The 20,177-nt window shown below is 42.7% G+C and overlaps 1 long non-coding RNA gene across 2 annotated transcripts; it reads left to right on the forward strand.

Moving 5' to 3' along the window:
* Positions 1 to 905: 905 nt before the first annotated feature.
* LOC111934863 (uncharacterized) lies at positions 906 to 15,617 on the forward strand. Of its 2 annotated transcripts, XR_002867453.2 has the most exons (5): positions 906 to 1,119; positions 1,433 to 1,486; positions 10,081 to 10,234; positions 14,830 to 15,156; positions 15,529 to 15,617. It is a non-coding gene; the product is annotated as an uncharacterized LOC111934863 (long non-coding RNA). The 2 variants fall into 2 exon arrangements; XR_002867452.2 differs by lacking the exons at positions 10,081 to 10,234; positions 14,830 to 15,156; positions 15,529 to 15,617 and adding an exon at positions 8,079 to 9,905 and having other exon boundaries at positions 933 to 1,119.
* Positions 15,618 to 20,177: the final 4,560 nt, after the last annotated feature.

The raw sequence follows: 20,177 nt of genomic DNA on the forward strand, positions 1-20,177 counted from the left end.
TTTTGCAATTAATTTTGCACACCTGGGTGTTTGGGGAGGGGATTTCTGTTTGCTTGTTTGTGTTTGAGGTGTTTAAACCATCTGTAGGCAACAACAGGACAGGGACAGCACTGGTCCCAGTTTAACCTGCTCCACTGGTTCTGTACAATGGGAGAAGTGTTCAAGGTTGGATCTGGAATGTGGGAGGTGTTCCTGTCCTTGGCAGGGGGTTGGAATTAGGTGATCTTTAAGGTTCCTTCTCTGCCAAAGCATTCTGTAATTCTGAGATACGGAGAGTGTTTAGGGGATTTCTTGCTGCTGTAAAACTGTTCCTGGTGTTTGGGGGTAATGTCAAATAACATCACTGGAACAGAGGCTGGGAGCTCAGGGAAGGGATGCTAGCAGAGGCTGGAGCAGGAAAACCTCCTGGTGCTTCTTTTTATTATTTTTTTTTACTTTTTAAGACCTCAGATTTGGAGATCTGGCACCCATCAGCTGCTGGATACCCACAGAACCTCCTCTTCCACATTGCAATTCCCCTGCAGAGTGCACCAAGCATGGCCCTTGTGCCTCCAGGTTCCATGGGCCAGCTCGGAGAGTTCCCTTGGCTGCAAGGAGAAGTCACGGCTGGGACTCAGCTGGCCTCTGATCGCCTGCAGGTGTTTTCCAAAATATCCTTGGAATTGGAGCCTGCCTGACACATCTGCCTGATGCTTCCCCGTAACAACTCTCCAGTTCCAGTGATGCTCTTTGGATTCGCAGTCCAAGGTGAGGATGTGGACAAGTTGTTGGGAGGCTGGCCCGGCCCAGAATGGAGATTACTTGGAAAATGTCGAAGCATTGGTCATGTGGAATCCCTTCCATTCCTGCCAGGGAAAGGCAGAACAGAGAGCTCCAATTAGCTGCTGCTCATTTGCAACCATGTCAGTTAATTAGCTGAAGACCGACCAGATGGGGAAGGATTTCTCACAGAGCTTTCAGAGGCACTTCTTGTTGCCCAGTTTTGAGCACTTGGGATTTTAATTTCTTTCCATGTTTCCAGGAGGCTGAACACAGGAAGGGAAATTGGACTCCCAGCCCTTTGTGAGAAGGGTTGGGTTCTCCTCCAGCCTCAGTTTGCAGAACACTGATGGAACCCAGGTGATTTTGTGTTAGCAAAGATGCAGCTCTGCTCTCTGTCACCGTGGGTGGGAACTGGGAATGGATGGGAATGGAGTCAGGCCATGGATGGGAACTGGGAATGAAGTCAGGCTGTCAGATGAGCCTCTGCCCACTGCCCTGGTGATCCCAGAGCCAGAGAGGACAGACACAAGCAGACAAATCCTTTCTCCCCAGCTGACCAGGGGTCCATTGTGCATTCCATGGCACCTCTGGTGATCTGACCAGCAGCACTGGGGAGGGATTTGGGGATTGCAGAAGGAGTTGGAAATCTGTCTCCTCTTTCCTATTCCAGCACAGCTATGAGGAACCTGGAGAAATGGTTGTCTTGGACTGTGGATGCCCCCAGGTGAGCCCATGTTCTAAACTGTGATGATACGTGAACCAAATGTCACATTTGGCGGTGTCACCTATTCTGATGGGAGCACCTGTCTCCAAGAGCACTGACTAGGCCTTGGCCCCATGGCAGAGACTCATCTGCCCCTTCCTTCCCCCATATTTACATTTTTACAGAGCTGTTTTCTACAGTCTGTGCCCTGCTTCCCCAGACTCTTGTTTGTGCCTCTCTCAGTGCAGGCTCCTCCACGATTCCTTGCTTCCTTTGACATTTCTTTTATTGCTCTCCCTTGCACCAGCTCACATTAACACATGTTAGAACAGCAGCATCTTTTTGTAGCACTGGTTTTAATTAGTCTGCACCTTCCCCAGGGATGGCTGTTTGCTCCAAAGCTTTCTGCAGGTGCTGTTCTGTGCTCTGCGGCTGCATTACCTGTAGGTGATACAATACAGGAGGTGGCTGTGTTTCAGGTGACTCCAAAAGTCCTCCCCAGCATGCAGAATTCTCTGATCTTGACTGATGGAAAATCGCTGGCAATGTGGAAGAGTGTTTTTAATGGTGAGGGAGGGGAAAGATGAAGGTGGGCACTTTCAAAGCTGCTTCTGTGGGTTTGGTGTTCAGAGCCCACTTGTTTGAAAGGGAACCACTGTCTGAGTGCCATCCATGTCTTTCAAGGATTCTTTGTTTCAAAATGTGTTAAGAGCAGGACTGGAGGAGCAGTTTATAGGATCAATAAAGCAGGTGCTGATACAGTGCAAATAGGCTGTTTTATCCACGTTTTGCTGTGCTTACAATGACTAATCCCAAGAGTAACTGCAATGAAGTTGTATTAGTTGTGCTAGGAGGGCCTGCACTTCTCTCTCTGAATCTGCCACGCCACATTTTCCCATTATCATACCCTGCACAGAGCCTTTGATAACTTCACAGCTCCCTGTGTTTCGCTGGTAGGCTCCATAAACCCTGACTAATTATTTTTACATCCTACATCTCCTCATTACTACGTTTGCCTGACTCTCTGTGCCGTGCTGCTCACAGCGAGTTTTGTGAAACACATCAGATCATCAGGAGTTCTGCTTCCCCAAGCCGTGGAAAATCCAGAACCTGGTAATTCTTTCTCAGTTTGCTTTCTAACACCTGGGATCTGGACTTTGCTTTTGTGAGCTGCGTCTTGTCCCGTTTTACTCTTCTGTTTGTGTGGAGCTGATAATCAGCTGTACTCTGAGTGTTTATTATAAATTAGCATTTACCCCAGTTCTGTGCAGAGTCACAGAAGAGTTTGGGGTTGGAAGAGACCTTAAAGCCCATCCAGTGCCATGGCAGGGACACTTCCCACTGTCCCAGAGTGCTCCAAGCCCCATCCAGCCCAGCCTTGGGCACTGCCAGGGATCCAGGGGCAGCCACAGCCCTGTGCCAGGGCCTCCCCAACCTCACAGGGAAGAGTTCCTTCCTAATTTTCAATCTAAACATGATGATGAATATTTCCTTATGTCAAATTCCAGTTGATTTTGGCAGGACTTTCCAGCAGATTAGATGAGGTTATCCCTGCTCAGGGCGTGGCACTGCCTCCATCCTGATCCTCCCTGGTTTTTACTTCACTGGGACATTGCAGCCAGATCCCTGCACTGCCCTAAATCCAGGTGACATCTTTGGAGCATCATCCTGCTGGTTTAATGAGGATATTTTACAGATCTGTGGTCTGCTGCAAGCAGGAAAAAAAAATACACATAATAAGTCCACAACTATTATGTACTATATGTTTTAATTTAAATTTTTATTTATTATATTTTAGTCCATTTGAAATATTGAGTATATCTCTGGGTTTAATGCAGGAAGGATTTTTTTAAATCTACATATTAAAAGGAAAAGGAGTATGGTTGCTCTAACATTTTAAGTGCATTTATACCAAGTATAAACTAGAATCCTGGATTTTATTTTTTAATGAAACTTAATTCAGCCTAGTTAGGAAACCAATAACCATATTTCCTAATTCAGTTTATTAAAGTAATAAACACAGCTGTTCCAGGAAATGAAAACATTTCAGGGGATGAAATACAGAGTTCTCTGAAGGAGATACTCAAGTGTGGGTACCAGGCATTCCACAATTTTGGTACTAATCAGAGCTCTCTGTTTCTAAAGAGGTCTCACTGAGGCTGTGGATGTTAGAGATTCTCAGCATTCTGAGAACTCCTCTGGCTTATTTGGATGTGTAAGGTGGATTTAGATGTCTGATTTTAAGCAATGAGACATTCAGGTGCTTGTCTTGGGCCCTGACTTTCAAAGACAGCACCAGCTGCATTAAACCTGACAAGACAGAGCTGGAATTATGTTTAATAATGGACTAAACCCTTCCCAGGCTACAGAGCAGGAATACCAACCACAAGAGATTGGGTAGGAGAGGCCATCAGTCACTGCAGCAGTGTTTGTTCTTCATCCTCATCACTGGATTCCTGGAGATGGAAGAAAGAGCAAAGTGGAAAACACAAAAATTGGTCTTTTGCCATCAAATTGCAGTAGGAACGCGTGGGTTCTTTCTCAGCTCATGGACTTGAAATCCCAGAATGGTTTGGGTTGGAAGGACCTTAAAAACCATCCAGTTCCTGCCATGGCAGGGACACCTCCCACTGTCCCAGCTGCTCCAAGCCCCAGTGTCCAGCCTGGCCTTGGGCACCCCCAGGGATCCAGGGGCAGCCCCAGCTGCTCTGGGCACGTCCTGTTGCAGATTTTGTTTCTCTGTCTCTCAAGTCAAGTCAAAAATGATGTTTTAGTCAGTCTGGGATATTAGAGCTCAAAAGGAAAGGGAGGGAAGAGTGCTGGGCTAAGGATGAGATGAAAATGTTTGTTTAGGAACACAGGCAGCTTTAACCTGCCTGCTTATAAATCAACACACTGATAATGGAGATAAATCATGCAGCTATGGAGATATCAAGACAGCATTTATGGATCCTTATTGATTTTTGAGCATTGATCCCAAATCAGCCAATTCTTGATATTTCCTTCCTTCTTTTCCTCTTCCTGTCATTCCAGCAATTCATTCATCCCAGACGGTGAAGCTGCAGTTTCTTCTTTACCAGGCACTTAACAGTTATTAAAAAATACAAAATTGCAATGGAAAGTGAGCTATGGAGAGGGGGATTCCGTGGTTATTGAAGAAGTTTGTGCATGGCAGAGGTCACTTTAATTTGCCTTTTAATATTTTGAGGGAACTGCAGCTCAGAGAGAGGCGAGGTTTCCCATGGAAGCCGCGTTGGTGGCTCCAGAGCCTTCCTGGTGCTGCCGTTCCAGGTGGCTGATCCTTCACTTCTTATCTCAGGGACTGGGCTGGGCTTGCCAAACTCTCATTCCCTACAGGACCTACAGGAGCTGTGGTTAATTAATCTTCTCTTTTTCCTGAGGTAATTACTCTGATCTGTGATTAAGGATTTTTTGGAATTTATTTCTCTCCCAAAGAGGCACCGTTTGACTCTGGGGTCCCCAGCACGGGAAGAACAAGGGGCATGGCTTCCAGGTGACACAGGGCAGGTCTGCCTGGCATGAGGGGTAGAAATTCCTCCACGTGATGGTGGGGAGGCCCTGAGACTGTGCAGAGCAGCTGGGGCTGCCCCTGGATCCCTGGCAGTGCCCAAGGCCAGGTTGGATATTGGGAACAGCCTGGGATGGTGGGAGGTGTCCCTGCCATGGCAGGGAGTGGAACAAGATGATTTTTTAGATCCCTTCCACCCCAAACCATTCTGGGATTCTCTGCAGTGCTGAGGTCCCCATTTTTTTCTCACTCATAAACCTCTGTGGCTGCCTCTTATGGGTCTCTAATGATATTGATTTCCTTTAAAAACAGAGAAGAAGGAAAGGGAATGAGCAGCTCTTGCCACAAGGCAGCCAAATCTGTCCTGGCAATGCAGGGTAGCACAAGAATTTCCAGCTGCACCAAGCAGAAGTATTCAGCAGAGCTATGGGAATAAGAAACAAGGGTACTTCCAGTTATTTCCAGAGTCCTGTTAGCAGCCAATGTGTTTTTATGGCAGTATTTAGGAATTCAGCTACTCTCTCTCCCCCTCCAGGCAGAGCAGATCACTTGAGTGTGCTGGAGAGGAGCACTCAGAGGGAAATGGGAGCAGAGGCAGTCACGAGGAGGAGGCACTTGGAGAAAGGCTTTGGAGAGAGCTCCCAGGAAAAATTATCCCTTATCAGCAGCTGCTGGATGCCACAGCCCTGCTGCCAGGCCTGCAGCACCTGCTCTGCACAGGGCTGTGCTCGGCAGCATCGCTCCTGTCCCTGCAGCTCCTGCAGCGATTCCCAGCGCAGGGAAGGGATGCTCTGCTCCCAGAAGCAGCACTGGGATTGCATTAGGAATTTCATCCAGATCTGTTTTTTTCCTAACCTGAGCTGTCTGAGAGCTGAGCTTTGGCTTTTAACCCCAGAACTTTGTAAAGCCCCACACTGAGGTCACTCCTTGTTTGTGTTCCGGCGTTTCCGGCAGTTTATGTTCTAACAAACAGCATTAATGTGCTGTAATACATTGGAATAAAAGTGCTTCATTTCCTACTGGAATTTCATGCTGCTTGTGGATTTATGAATTGGATTTCCAAGGGATAGTGCTAAGCTCAGAGCCATTTTCAAAGGGGCAGGCAGAAAGTCATTAACAACACTTTGATAATAAATTCTTCCTGTTCTGCATCAGTGAGATTTGTGATCCCCTTTACATATATTTTATTATGATTATTCATTGGTTATCTTTCTGGCACTATTAAAGTAATCTGGAAAAGTATATTGCAATATTATGAGCACTACTTTTATTATAGCAGGCTCCTAAGTAGGAACACAGGAACACTGAAAGGGAAATAGAAGAGGGAAAAGATCTCCTGGGTTGGCATATCCTGTCTGCTGCTGGCACATCACATCACATAATTCCTGTCATAAATACAACTCATCTAAAACTCTACATTTTGTTCAGTTTGAAAAGAAAGAGTTGTCCTAGTGTGTCTAAAGAAGATTAAATAAGTCAATCATAAATATAAATATTGTGAGTTATAAAAGAGAACAAGATTTTAGCCCCGTGGTTGCTTTATTGTGGGATCTGGGGGGAAGAGTTGGTTTTATGCTGTTTGGGGTTATTTCTTTCTCTGGAAGGGCTTTGTTGAAGAAGCTGCAATAACCTGGATGGTTTTCTCTTGCACAGCCTCACACACAGCCAGGCTGACCTTGGGGCAGTCAGGCTCCTGCACCCTGAGCTGCTCCCAAGTCCAGCTGTGTCCCATGAAAAATGGAGTTTCTTAGGGAAGAATTCTTCCCTGTGGCTGCCCCTGGGTCCCTGGAAGTGTCCAAGGCCAGGCTGGACAGGGTTTGGGGCAGCCTGGGACAGTGGAAGGTGTCCCTGCCCATGGCAGGGAGTTGGAATCAGATAGGATTTAAGGTCCCTTCCAACCCAAACCATTTTGGAATTCTATTATTCTATTTCTTTCCTATTTTCTGAGATGATTTTCTTAATCCAGAAGCACAAATGATGTTTATTACCAAACAGGCATTTTTTGCCATGACATATTAGAGATGTTAATAACATTAATTTTCATTTTACTTTGGTGTGCCCTAACACCTCGTTTTCATTTAAAGACAGAACTTTTTTTTCATTCTGTAAACAAAACTCAGGTGCTGCCCTCTGAGCAGCATCCCATCATGAAGCTGAAATACTTCTGCACAAGTCTGAATGGCCCCAGGAAGGCTGAATTCATTGTATCACCACACAATGCACAGCACCATTTTGCAGCTTTTCACAAACCTGATAAATCCCTCACAAACCAGCTCAAAATAGAAGCAGCAATAGAATTCTCTGAAGTTGTCAGCAAGATTTCTTGAATGAATTTTAATACATCTCTCCTCCAGGAAAAGGTTTCTGCAGCAAAGGTTTCTGCAGCAAATTCTAACTTTCCACTGCATATTAAAACCAGCTAGTAAATAAATATATTTATATCTATACACACTCATACATTTACATGTAATTGTTGAGTAATCCACTTTTTGTCTTTGTTAGCGTAGCTTGCACTTAAAAAGCCAAGTCTGGATGATCCCAATCCGAACACAGAAATTCAGGAGTTGAAGAGTTACTGAAAATATCAGTTGAATTAATATTTTTCATGTAACATTAACTCCAGCTGTTGGTTAGCATTTTAAAAATAAGTTTCTGAGCAGCCAAATGCTCAGACACACAGATAAGCACATGAATAATTCTGGTGGTTGCAATAAGGAAACTAATGAAGGATGCCCAAATCCAGAATGTAACAAGCTGGAGCAGGAGTGATCATGACTAAATTAGCATTGCTTGATGGGGTTACAAATAACTGAGTGGTCACCCTCCACAAAATGTGAAGGGAAACAGAAAATTCCAAGAGGAGATTAGTCCAAAATGAGGGATTTTTTTTTTCCATGTTTCTTCTAGAAGCAAGATTTGGTAAATCTGAGCTCTTAGGTGCACTCGAGGCCTTGAGAGCTGAAAAAACCAAACCCAAATTAACCAACACTGAAGTTGGAGCTCCACAGAAATTAGAGGGAAGTCAAATTTCTGTCTTTTCCATGATGTTGGGGTGCTCCATGCTGGAATTACCTTTCTTGGCAGGTGAAATGTTCCAGCAGACCAAGAGTTTCACCCCAGGTGGGTCCAGCACGGGAGCCACGTTCACCTCAAGGCTCAATTCTACACAAGGATTGTTCTTCCAACTCTTCGCTGTGTGCTGGCAAAATTCCAAGTCAAAAAGTCATGGAATGTGTACAGAATGTTTAGGGACTTTGTATTCCCTGGTTCCAGAGTTTTTCAGGATCAAAGCAGCTGCTGGTTGCTCAGAGCAAAGGCTGTTGTTGTTGTTCTTGATTTGTCACTTCCCATCTTGGGAACACTTTAATTCTCCAAACCTAAAGGAACTCAGCTAAATCAAATTAATAGTGGACTTTTAATACATTTAAATGAAATGGAAGACAAATTTCTTCAGTGCAGAGAAGAATCAAACAACTTTCTCTTCATAGCATTAGGAACAATACTTTAAGTTCCTTTTCTGTCAGCTGCCTTTTAATTAGCAGCACTTCAGCACAGTTCTGACATGTCAAACCCACCTGGGATTGTTCTTCATCTCAAAAAATGGGTGCTGCATTTTTCCTGCTCCAGCTGCAACTTTAACTGCTGTAATCACTTGATGAGTAACCTCGATATTGGGAGTGACAGAGGCCTTTAATGGTTTAATAACTCAGAGGAGCCCTGGCTTTTGAGTGAAGTTCAGAAATGTGCTTTAGAGTTGGAGAGGTTCTCTCCAGATGAATACAGGCCATGGCCTTGAAGGATGAGGAAAAGCAGCTTAAACAGGGGGACTCTCTGGAGAAATAAAATTTGGCTTGGGATTGTTTATGTTAGCACAGCCCCAGATGCATTGCTGCTCACAACAGATCTATTCCAACCTGATACTGAATTATTTTGGCTTTTCATGATATCAGAGGAGACAGGGAGAACTTCTACCATCAGAAAAACTGAATTTCTATCCCCATGTGTGAGCATCTGTGCTTGTGTACTCAAAACTCTGAATAAGGATGAAAGGGCATTTTCTGAGTCTGCGTTCCTAGGCATTATATATTATTTAATTTATAAATTATGCAGCCTCTGGGTAATTTGGGGATGTTGCTGCTGCTGATCCCGTGGCACAGGGAGAACGTTCATGGCACAGGCACCTTGGCTTGGGAGGGACCTTAAAATTCATCTCATTCCACCCCTGCCATGGCAGGGACACCTTCCCCATTCCCAGGCTGCTCCCAGCCCCATCCAACAATCCCCTTGGACATTCCAGGGATCCAGGGACAGCCACAGCTTCTCTGGGAATTCCAGCCCCTCACCACCCTCACAGGGAAGGGTTTTTCTCAATATCCCATCCAAACCTGCTCTTTCAATTGACAGCAGTCTGGGCTGGTTTTCATTGCCCTTGTGCTGATCTTCTCTCCATGTTTAAGCTCTTTTTAAATCTCATCTTTCCAGGCTACTTCTGGCACCCAGACAATTGATGATGATGGTGTTTAAATAATAAATGCAATTTCTCAGTTCAAATAAAACCCTTCACCTCTATTTTTCCATGTTACTGTTCTTTTTTCTTGTAAATCTCATCTCCTTACTCAGCCTAATGATCTTGATAATTTTGTCAACAAATGGAATGGTCAAACAGCCTCTCCATCATGTGCTTCTGCTCTGGGGAGGGCTGTGCTTTGTGGGGTTTGCTGGTTCCATTTGCTTCAGTGTCAGCACTACAATTGTTCTGCTTCCTCCTTATTTTTTAATATTGTTTAATATTTTAAAATATTTTTAGTATTAAAAAAAATTATAATGATGTATCAGAAACCAGATCACAATGGTCGTACTTAGCACTGTTTTATTTGCTTTTTAACAAGAGTTTTTCTATTTCATTGACAACCTGATCTCTTTAAACTTCATTTGCTAAAAGCTTCTGTTCTCTTAAAATATACTGGGTTTGGTTCAATCTGTATTTGCAATCCCAACCTGCATATATATATATATTTATATTTATATAAATGTATATACAATGACCTATACATATGTGCATATATAAATGTTTGTGTACACACAGGGAATTTCACAGCACAATATTGGGGAAGGCCAAGAACAGAGCAGCAAAGCTGAGCTGGGTCAGAGAATTGGATCCTTTGAGGCAGCTCTGCCAAGATCCAGATGGAATCGGGCCTTTGGATGAGGGGATGTGTTTGGAGAAGACTCAGGAAAGGGTGAGGTGCTGCAGGGGGATGAGCTGGGGCTCACCCCCTGATTTTGTGACTTTTTCTTCCAAGTGAGCCAGGATAACTCCCCAAACCCCAAACTTCAGCTCTTTCTGTGTCTTGATACACATTACATTGTGCACACCCTGTATTTTACACACCCTCTGTATTTTACACCCTCTGCATCTTACACACCCTCTATTTTACACCCTCTGAATTTTACACACCATTTTATACCCTCTGAATTTTACACACCCTCTATTTTGCACCCTCTGCGTTTTACACAACTGACATTTTACACCCTCTGAATTTTACACACTCTCTATTTTACACCCTGCATATTTTACACACCCTCTATTTTACACCCTCTGTATTTTACACACCTGACATTTGACACCCCCTGTATCCCCCACATTCTCTCTGCTCAGGGAGGTCCCTGCCACGGTCACCAGCAGCAGTCCACACACACACCAGACAATTTTCTGTCCCCTCCAGCTCCACATGGATGCTGCAACATCTCCCTCCATCCCTGGCCCCATCACTTTGCTTTTAGATTTGCACCAGATGTGTAAAGAAATATCAGCTGGCAGAGAAATGATTCTTTCCTGTCATTCCACCAGGTTTTATTGTTAGGAATATTGTCAGTTTATTGCTTGTAGGGCTGTGATGCTGTCCATGGGAAAATCTGAGGTAGCCATGGGAAGTTTGGAGCCGAAGGACAGTCGGTGGTTTTCCATGCCCAAGAAAAGACAAATTGTATTTGTATGGGTTGTAAAGGTCAATAAATGCCAGTACTTCACTTTTTCCCTCTCTGAAGCGTTCAGGAGAAGATCCTGTGGAAGTCAAGGGATGTTTTGTCACTGCTTCCATGATTGGGCTGCCAATAAATGGTGATTCATGGAGCCACTTAATTGGGAAATGTGAAAATTGAAAATGATCTCTCTGTTAACTTCCTCATCACTCCAGCCCTTCTCTAATGCAAATGAAGGGCTGGATGGGGGCAGATGTTGATGTCATTGGGGTCTTTATTGTTGGAGGGGCCCAATTTCTGTAGGTCATTGACAGGAAATCATCCTTTAAAGTGTGAATATTGATGGGTGAGTAAAGTGAGTCTTTAGATGGATGGTGCTGAAAAAAATAAATCTCATAACTTAAAAAAACCCCAACAATTATGAGTCAAATTCTTGTCTCAGGACACTTCCAGCCTGAAGTCATCTGGAGAAATCATTGAGCTCCAGGGTTTTACCCTCACAGAGGATAACAGAGCAAAGCAAAATGAACCATGATTTTGTCACAGTCCTGATGGAAGCAGAGAGAAAAGATCAGATCTGTCATGAGAAATCCCTGCTGCATCTCCATGCTTCACCCAGAGAGGAGGGATTGTTGTAGGGAGTGTTTTAAGGTATCTTTGGAAGTTTAGTGTTGTAGAGATTATTTTAAGGCATTTTTGGAAGTTTAGAGACAGGGGCAGAGGTGAGATTATTTTTTTTTTCTAGTTTTGAGAACCAGTTAGATAGTTATAAGAAATATGTATTATATTTAAATATTATTGTAATGCTTTAAAAACCTTGAAAAATAGATATCCCCAAATAGGTCTGGCTATTTGATATTCATATACAATTTTTACATGAGAACAATGCCCCCACAAAAGTAAGACCAATCTGTACTCACATTTATTATGTGCTTCTGTTATTTCTCTTAGACATTTGTGCTTCTGTGGTTTCTATTAGGTCCTGAGAATATATCAATATATTTTATTTGCACATTATTAATAAGCATTTAAATAAATATCATCCAGATTTATAGAAATAATTTCCTCAACAAAATCCTACACAGGTTTTTAGAGCAAAAGTTTATGGCTACTGGAAACTTGTGCAGGATGTGGTTTGTAATATTTTTGTGACACAGCCTCAGCTGTCAGAGCAAAAACAGAAAAATTCACCTCCTTTGGACAGGAGAGAAAAAAATCAAGAGGAACAACCAGGGATACAGCAGTGAGATAAAAAAAAACAACAAAAACAAACACCACAAGTGACAATTTCTTAGACAAAATAAAAAAAGAGAGCAGGTCAAATAAGTTAATCCTGAGAATAATTTATAGCTCCAATACTCAGCTCCTCTCCAGGCAGAAAAAGAAGATAAATTTGCCAACATCCTGGGAAAAAAGCCTGGATCAGTGATGGGGATGATGCTGCATGATTGCAGTGCCAGGGGGATGGAGAGCAGGGCTTGGAGTGGGAAAATCAGGGAGAAGCTGGCAGGAGCAGGGATTGTCACCCCGAGGAGTGGTGACAGCTGGGAGCGCCTGAGAAACGCTGAGCCAGGATCCAGCAGGCACAGGCAGCCACAAAAGAGCAAAGAAAGGCATTTTGGCAGGGCTGGAACAGATGATTCAGTGAGCAGAGGGAATGCAGATGGAGTTAAAGCAGAGAGAAAATCTAAACCTGCACTTCCCAGGGCACCTCCTCCCCAGGTCAGGCTTGGAACAACTCCTGGGCTTGGTAAGGCAGGAAAACAGGAATTATCTTTATGATAATTATATTTATGATAATTATCTTTATGATAATTATCTTTATGATAATTCCACCAGTTTGTGGGAGCTCCTCAAAGACAAGCAGGTGTTGCTTTCAGGAATATTTACTACAGGACACTTTGGTTTGGTTCTTGGAGCAACAGATTGTGCCAATCTTTCAAATAGTTGTGAGAAAAAAAAATCCAAGCCTTTATAGAATGCACCAGTTTTATCAGCACTCCAGTGTTCCCCTACTAGTGAAACTACAACTTCTTACTATTGAGCAAAAACCTACACAAAACTCACAATTATGCTGAGTTTTGCAAGTTAAAACTTACACCTCAAAAGTTCTTCCCATGTAACAATTGCTTTGCAGAAATTCATTCTCATAAACAGAAATGCTGTTTCAAATGTAAATGGCTTTTTGTAGTAAGAGGAAAGTATAAATATTGATTATTTTTCATAAATGTCTCTCTTTTACTACATGGATCAAATTTTCCCACAGAATCTTATCAAAGATCACCCTCAAAATCCCTGCACCTTTATTGTTCTTAGGAAAATTGATTATGGTTACTAAAAAAGGATATTTTGTCCATTATTGTGGAGAAATTCTTCTATTTTGTAGCTGCTGCTGCAGTTTTTGAGCTTATCTGACAAATAGGAGTCAAAACCTAACAGGGAAGTAATCCCAAGAATAGGATTAACAGCACTGTCATTTTAATTTGATTGTGATTTCAGACTTGCCATAGTTTAAAAACAATAAGTAATATTTGATTTGATCTTTCTGCTCAGAGGAGATTCCTTTTGATCATGATTTTGGTGCAGAATCACCTAAATCTGAACTGAATTCACTCATCACACAATTAACTCTTAGAGACAAGCAAGGAGCCTGCAAGCTCCAGTTCATTTACAGCAGGACCAAATCTGCTTCTCAGGCAAATAATATTAAATATTAAACAATATTTAAATATTGGCAATCTGATTTTGCCACCATTTTGAATATTTCTGTTTGAATTAAGAGAACTCAGCCCACCCACAGGACTTGGGGTGGAAGTGGCCGTGTTCTCACCCCAGTGAGAGCTGCAGCTCAAACAGATTTTGCCTCCCTAAAGCCTGTCTGGAATGACTTGATACAGATTATTATTTTTATTATTCTTAGGCTGTATTGTTGGCTGTTTTCCACTGACACATTTCTGTGAGTGCAAATAGAAACATGTAAAATGTTTAACCTCCTCGCCAAGCAAAATTCCACAGAGCTGTTGCCCATTCCATCCCCAGCTCTCCCAGCCTGTCCTTCACACCTAAACCATCTGTTTGTCATCTCTTGGCTCTGCCCGTGCCTCTCCCACAAACCAACCATCTGCTGGGAGCCTTTCAACTTCTATTTACAACCCAGGCTCTTTTATCTATCTTACAACTCCTTGCATATGTCAAAATTTTAATTACACAGACACACATTAGGATGTCGTGGGCTCAGGGGGCTTTTTTCTAACACTGATGGGCTGCAAGGCTTTGAAAATGTGGTTTATGGCTTGTTGATGGATGGTGCTCCTGAAGAGTGCAACTGGTTTGGAAGGGAGGGAATAGATGATGCCTGAAGTCAATAATTGTTCCAAGATATCTCTAAGTAATTGATGTCTGCATAATTCCATAAATGCTGTGGCTTTATTAAAATACAATAACAATATTAATTTATATGAAAATTTGCCTTGGCTAACAGCTAATGCATTTAAATTTCAGATAATTTAATGCAGTCCTATCTTCTGTTAGGGTGGGGGGAAAAAAAAAGGAGGATTCTCAGTAGAAAATCACTGTGTGCCTCAGATCTCCTACAATATAAGGTCTGAATGACTTTTATAAATATGATTAAGATATCCCCCTCTCAAGGCAGGAGGGTGAAACGGATCTCACTGAACAAAAACCAGCCAAGAACATTAAAAATTGTCATTTCGGTTATGAATACTGTACATAATACCCAGATAAAAACAAAGCCTTTCCTCTCTCCTGCCAGCTGGAGGGACAGAGGATGAATCCACAATTTTTGTCCACAATTTTGATGCAAATTGCTGAGGAGTGTTCCCTGTTCTTTCAGGAGGAGTTGGCTGAATTGATACCATTTTAGGACACAACCTATTCTGCATGGAGATCGAGGATGGAAGGGAATTTTAACAACACGAGATGATGGAGGAGAAAGGAGCAGCAGGGCTTTTGCCATGTGGTCCACAAAACAAAATAAAGGAATTACTGAGGATCAGCAGAATCAGATCCCCTTTCCCTGGAGTTCCAGCACTTTGAATGTGTCTCTCTATTCTGCCTTTTCTGGTCAACTTCTCTGTAAAAAGCAAGGATTTTCCACACTGAAATCCAAGAACAGGTGGAAAGCAGGCTGGTGGAAAGCAGGCTGGTGGAAAGCAGGTTGGTGGGGAAGTGTTGCAACCTCTGGCTTTAAAAAAAACCCAAACTAAAGGATTTTGAGAGAGCCCCAGAGAGGTTCAGCACCATCAGAAGGGCCCCACTGAAGCCCTGGTGATGAGTCTGCTGAGCCAGAGCCAGTGCTGGTTTGAAGGGGGGGATTTGGGAACTGTGAAATTTTATTATTTTGGTTACAATGAGGAGCTGTCCTGTGTCTTAAATTACAGAGTATTGGAGCAATTCCAAAAGATCTGTTGGAGGAAACAACACCTTTTTTTTAAATTATTTTTTAAAATTGATTAAGGTAATCAGCTGAAGCCTGGAACAACTTGAAAGGAACCCTTGCCCTTTTAATTAAACCTTTTTTTGACAATGTAAGTTTTGAAATCACTGCTAGAAAGTTTACTGTGTCCACCTGATGCTGCTGTGGAGCATACCTGCACTGACAGCTTCTTCACAGAAATCAAGGTATCCAAGTTCCTGAGAATATTTTTAAAAATCCTTTAAAAGATCAGCCCTCATGATCCCTCAATTTACTGACTGATCTTCTGCTACCAAACCAGGGCTGCACAAATTAAGAACAGCTTTAAGTCATCTCCAGGCACTGGGATTGCTCCTCTCCACCTCTTCCAGCAGTGGGGATTATGCTCCTAATGCAGATCAATACTGGCTGCTTTAATGCTCTCTGTTCACTCGCTTTCAAATCCTCAAATTTAATCATGCAGCCTGAACGAGCAGCTCCATTGTTGTGGAGAAATCTCGATGTTTTTGAAAAGATATTCACTTTGGAAAGAGGCTTGAGGAACAAGACATCCCATTCTTCACAGAAAAGTTCTTGTGAGTTTTCAGCTGAAGGGCTTTAATGTGGTTTAAACAATGGAGATGCAACTCCTTTTGTGGTTTTCACATCTCGATAAAGGACAGGAGACAACAAATTTAATTTCATTCAAGGTGGAATTGTATGTTACAGATCCCAGTGGAGAAAACTCATCAGACAATAACTCTGCCTGTGGTGTCCCCATCACTTACCCAGGGCTTTCTGTGCTGTTCCAGTCCCAGAAAACAGTTTAGAATCAATTGATCTATATTTTCTCGCCAAAGATGACACAAAAATATGATCTGCTGTGATGTATCTGTTCTCCTCTTGCTGTGTGTATACAAGGAATTCATACATATTTTATGGAAACCTTTCACCAAAAGCTCCTGCAATCCTCTAAAAATGTTGGCTTCTGGTGGATGCTGAGGTGAAGGGAGATTGATATTTGGGAAAATGATTGACTTCAAAAATAACTTTGGGTTCTCTGAGCTGCTTCTTTAATTCAGGGAGGTGGGAAATTCCAAGGAGGGGAAGGTGGAGGATTGATCATGGAATGAGCATGGCCTGCTAAGCCTGGTGAGAGAACACATCAGCCCCATCTGCCTTAAACAAACAAATCTCTGCTTTTAAAGCCTCTGTCTCCTGTTTTCTCACTCTTCCCATCATAATTTAATGATTTTCCTGTTTTCCAGCACTCTGTTATCAGGGAATCATTTGTTATTAATGTTTTTTTCCAGACATTCTGGTTTCCACAATAGCTCCATCATCCCCAGGCTTGGAGGAACAATTAGATCGTGATTTTCTTTAAGCCTGTCCCAGCCATGACAAAACTCCAGCTGTGTGAACAAAGTACAGAATCCTCTTGGAGAGCAAATGCTGTTTACAATCTTGCAATTTTCAGACTAAAAATTAAATGACTATTTTTATCCTCCCTTTTCTGCCAGACATTAACTCAATTTGTCAACGTTAGCATGCTTAGGATTAAAGTTTTATTGACTTTTTTTATTTTTTTTTTTATTTTTTATTTTAAGGCAAACTTAAGATATGGCACATAAAGTTTTCATAGCTGCATTAAAAGACTTCCTGGCCCAGATTCCTGTTCCAGTTCTGCTGCCAGGAGCTCCTGATCCCAGTCCTGGTGACAGTTTCAATCTGCTGCTACCTGGCTCACAGCTTGGACACAGCACCCAAATGTGGGCTCAGAAAAAAGCAACAGTGAGAGAGAGATGGAGCATGAGAGAAACTTCTGTCATGAAAAAAGGAAGAAGCAGTGGAGGAAATCATCCACAGGTTGATGGGAACGGTCCCCTGGAATCATTTCTGCAACGCAGGGAACAGGTAATTGTGAAGGAAAATTGGTTTATTCACCATTCTCTCTGAAAGGCTCCTGTCAGGTTATTTTATGCTGCAGTCTTGTTTTTATTTTTAGGTCTGAGACACGAACTAAGGCTGTGTTTCTGTGTTTCCATTACCTCTGTTTCTCATTCCTCTAAGTTGTCTTCCACCCCTCCTTAGCATTTGCCACATGCAAAGCTGCAGCTTTGAGGTGAGAGGAAAAGCAGAATTATTTTAGGAACTGCTGTTTTCACAAGTTCCCTTGCTAAACTGCTTTCTGAGGTCATTACCCACCCTTGTCTTGGAGCTTCTTTTATTTTTTTTCTTTCTTAAAAGAAAACCACATTTTCTTTTATTCAAGAGAGTCTCTTGGTCTTCAGTTAACCAGACTGAACCAGGAGAAGTTTTTAACTGGTTTCCTAAATAGCTCATTGATGTTTCAGTGCCTGAAATATTCCAGTACAGGCTTAGACACCTATTTTGGTAATGGAAAATGAATAGATTTTCTCCTATTTTCATTTATATATAATTGAAATGATAGAATAGTTTAGGTTGGAAGGGACCTTTAAAGGTAACTTTTTACCTGTGTTCCAGGAGATGAAGAGTCCTGGACCCTTTAATCACTTATTTCACTGAACACAGCTGAATTCCTGAAAATTATGGGAATTTAATTGTGCAGGATCTGTAGCCATAGGTGATGAGAGGTGAAGGGGAAAATAATCAGTTTATGGTGTTATTTGGAAAAGATCGGAGCAGTTCTTGGGGCTGGCCTGTGCAGGGCCAGGAGCTGGGCTGGGATGACCCCTGTGGGGCTCAGATCCTTGGGAATACTCTGTGATTTGTGACTTTCAGAGCAATCCAGGGATCAGCACCAATGTGCAGCATCTGCTGAGCTGGCAGCTCCACCTACAGCAAAGGCTTCTCACGGCTCTTACACAAACACCTGGAGCAGACACCCAAAATATCAGAGCTGGCTGTGGCTGCTGGAGTTCAGAGGCATTTCACTCTGTAAAGAGCTACAAACGAGCAGCAGATTAAAGGGGACTGCAGGGAATTACTGAGGCCTCCGTGGAGATGAATTTTTAGCAGCAGGAACAAATCACTCCCAGGAGGTGCATGATTATGTGGAGCAGGAGAACACCATTCACAGGTCTCCTTCCTGAAGCAATCAGGATTGTTCATATTTCGGTTACTAATTGAAAATGAGATAAACCAAACCCCACAGTCTGCACACAGCAGAGCCCCAAATAACTCCTGAGGATAATCTGGGGTGCCAGTTTGGTTGGGTTGGGAAAGGAACTTGCCACGAAATGATCCCAAATCTCCATTTCCAGTGGTGCATTTAGCTCTGGGTGTAGCTGGGGGTGCAGCAGGCAGCTCTCTCCTGCACTCACAACGTGTCACCAGCACATCCTCGCACACAAAGCCCATCCTGGAGTGTGTTTGATTTCCTGGCTGCCTTATTTGTTTACAACAATGCTCTTAAAATTGTCTCTCCCATCTGTGTGGTTCCTACTTGTCTGAATGAGAATGAGATATTAAAATGCCATCCAGATGTCTGGATGCATATCAGCATTAACATATTATGCAAATTGGCACCAGGATGGGTTTTTTTTTTTTTTTTCCTCCTTAAACAAAACAATATTTGGAGGTGGAACGTAAAGAAGGGAAGCTGTGAAGGATGACAAGTGAAAAGAAAAAAATGCACTGAGCACATCCAGCTGAACTTTTCAATCACTTTGGATGAAAGGGTTATGTACAAAGTGTCCTCAGTTGTTTTCACTGTAAATCTGGAGAAGGACAATTGGATGAAAACAATCTTGAAAAGCAAAACACACAGTAAGCAAGGAAACAACAGCAAGCCTGAAGAGCTCGTAAAATTAATTCAACAAGGGAAAATATGGAAGTTGCCTCTGCTCTCATGAGAGCAGGACTTTATAAGCAGCAAATTCTTGTTGGCTACTGGGCATCTAATTTAAAGAAACCTTTGGCTCTGCCTCTGCAGAATGAGGTAAATCCATGGAATTAACAGTCAAGATCATACCTGGGCCTTCACTGCTCTAAAAACAAGGAAATTAAGATCAATATCTTTAATTGAGATTGGCTTTGAGGGGATCCTTACAACTAACAATAAACATGGTGTCTCTTGAGTTTCCCCATACAAAATACCAAAAATTTTACATTTATTATTTGGCTTCAAATATTTTAATTACTCCAAACTTAAGCTGGATGTCAGAACAGAAATGAAAATGGAAAGGTAGAAAGCAGGGATAATGGAAAAGGATTTTTTTATGAAGTCACCCACATTATTTTTATCTCAAGATGACATAAACCAGACTTAAATTGTTTTGTCTGGCAGGTGTCTGCTTAACCTGTCCTTCCACAGATCCTGCACTATTTACTCCAGTTCCCATCTGGCCTTTAGGCTGGACATTTCCCAAGAGTTTAACCTGAATTTCCCTTGCAGTTTCATCATGGGAATTCTGATAGTCCCTCACTGATGTCAGGACGCTTCCCAGCCCTCCTCCCACACAGGACAGAGCTGGAGCTGATGCCGTGGAGGTTCTAGAAGAAGATATTTCTATTTCCCCTCCCTCACCATCCCCCCTTAGATTAACCCAGCTCCATCCTGCCAGGCTTTCCTCATGCTCCGTTTTTCCTGCAGTTTTGGCCACGTTCCCCCCAGAATTCCTTCAGTCCAAGACAAGGCAGATATTCCTCCTGTGGAGTAACTGAAGAGTAGCCTTGAGGAATTGCTCCACACTGAAAATGTGCTGCTCCTGCTCATTCATCCTGATTTTCTCTCTGTTTCTCTTTGTTACTAACCCACCACCACAGCTCCTGTACACATCTTCCCTATCACCTTATCTGCAGAA

Source organism: Cyanistes caeruleus, chromosome 11, assembly GCF_971803275.1.
Source record: "Cyanistes caeruleus chromosome 11, bCyaCae1.hap1.1, whole genome shotgun sequence".
Classification (NCBI taxonomy): domain Eukaryota; kingdom Metazoa; phylum Chordata; class Aves; order Passeriformes; family Paridae; genus Cyanistes; species Cyanistes caeruleus.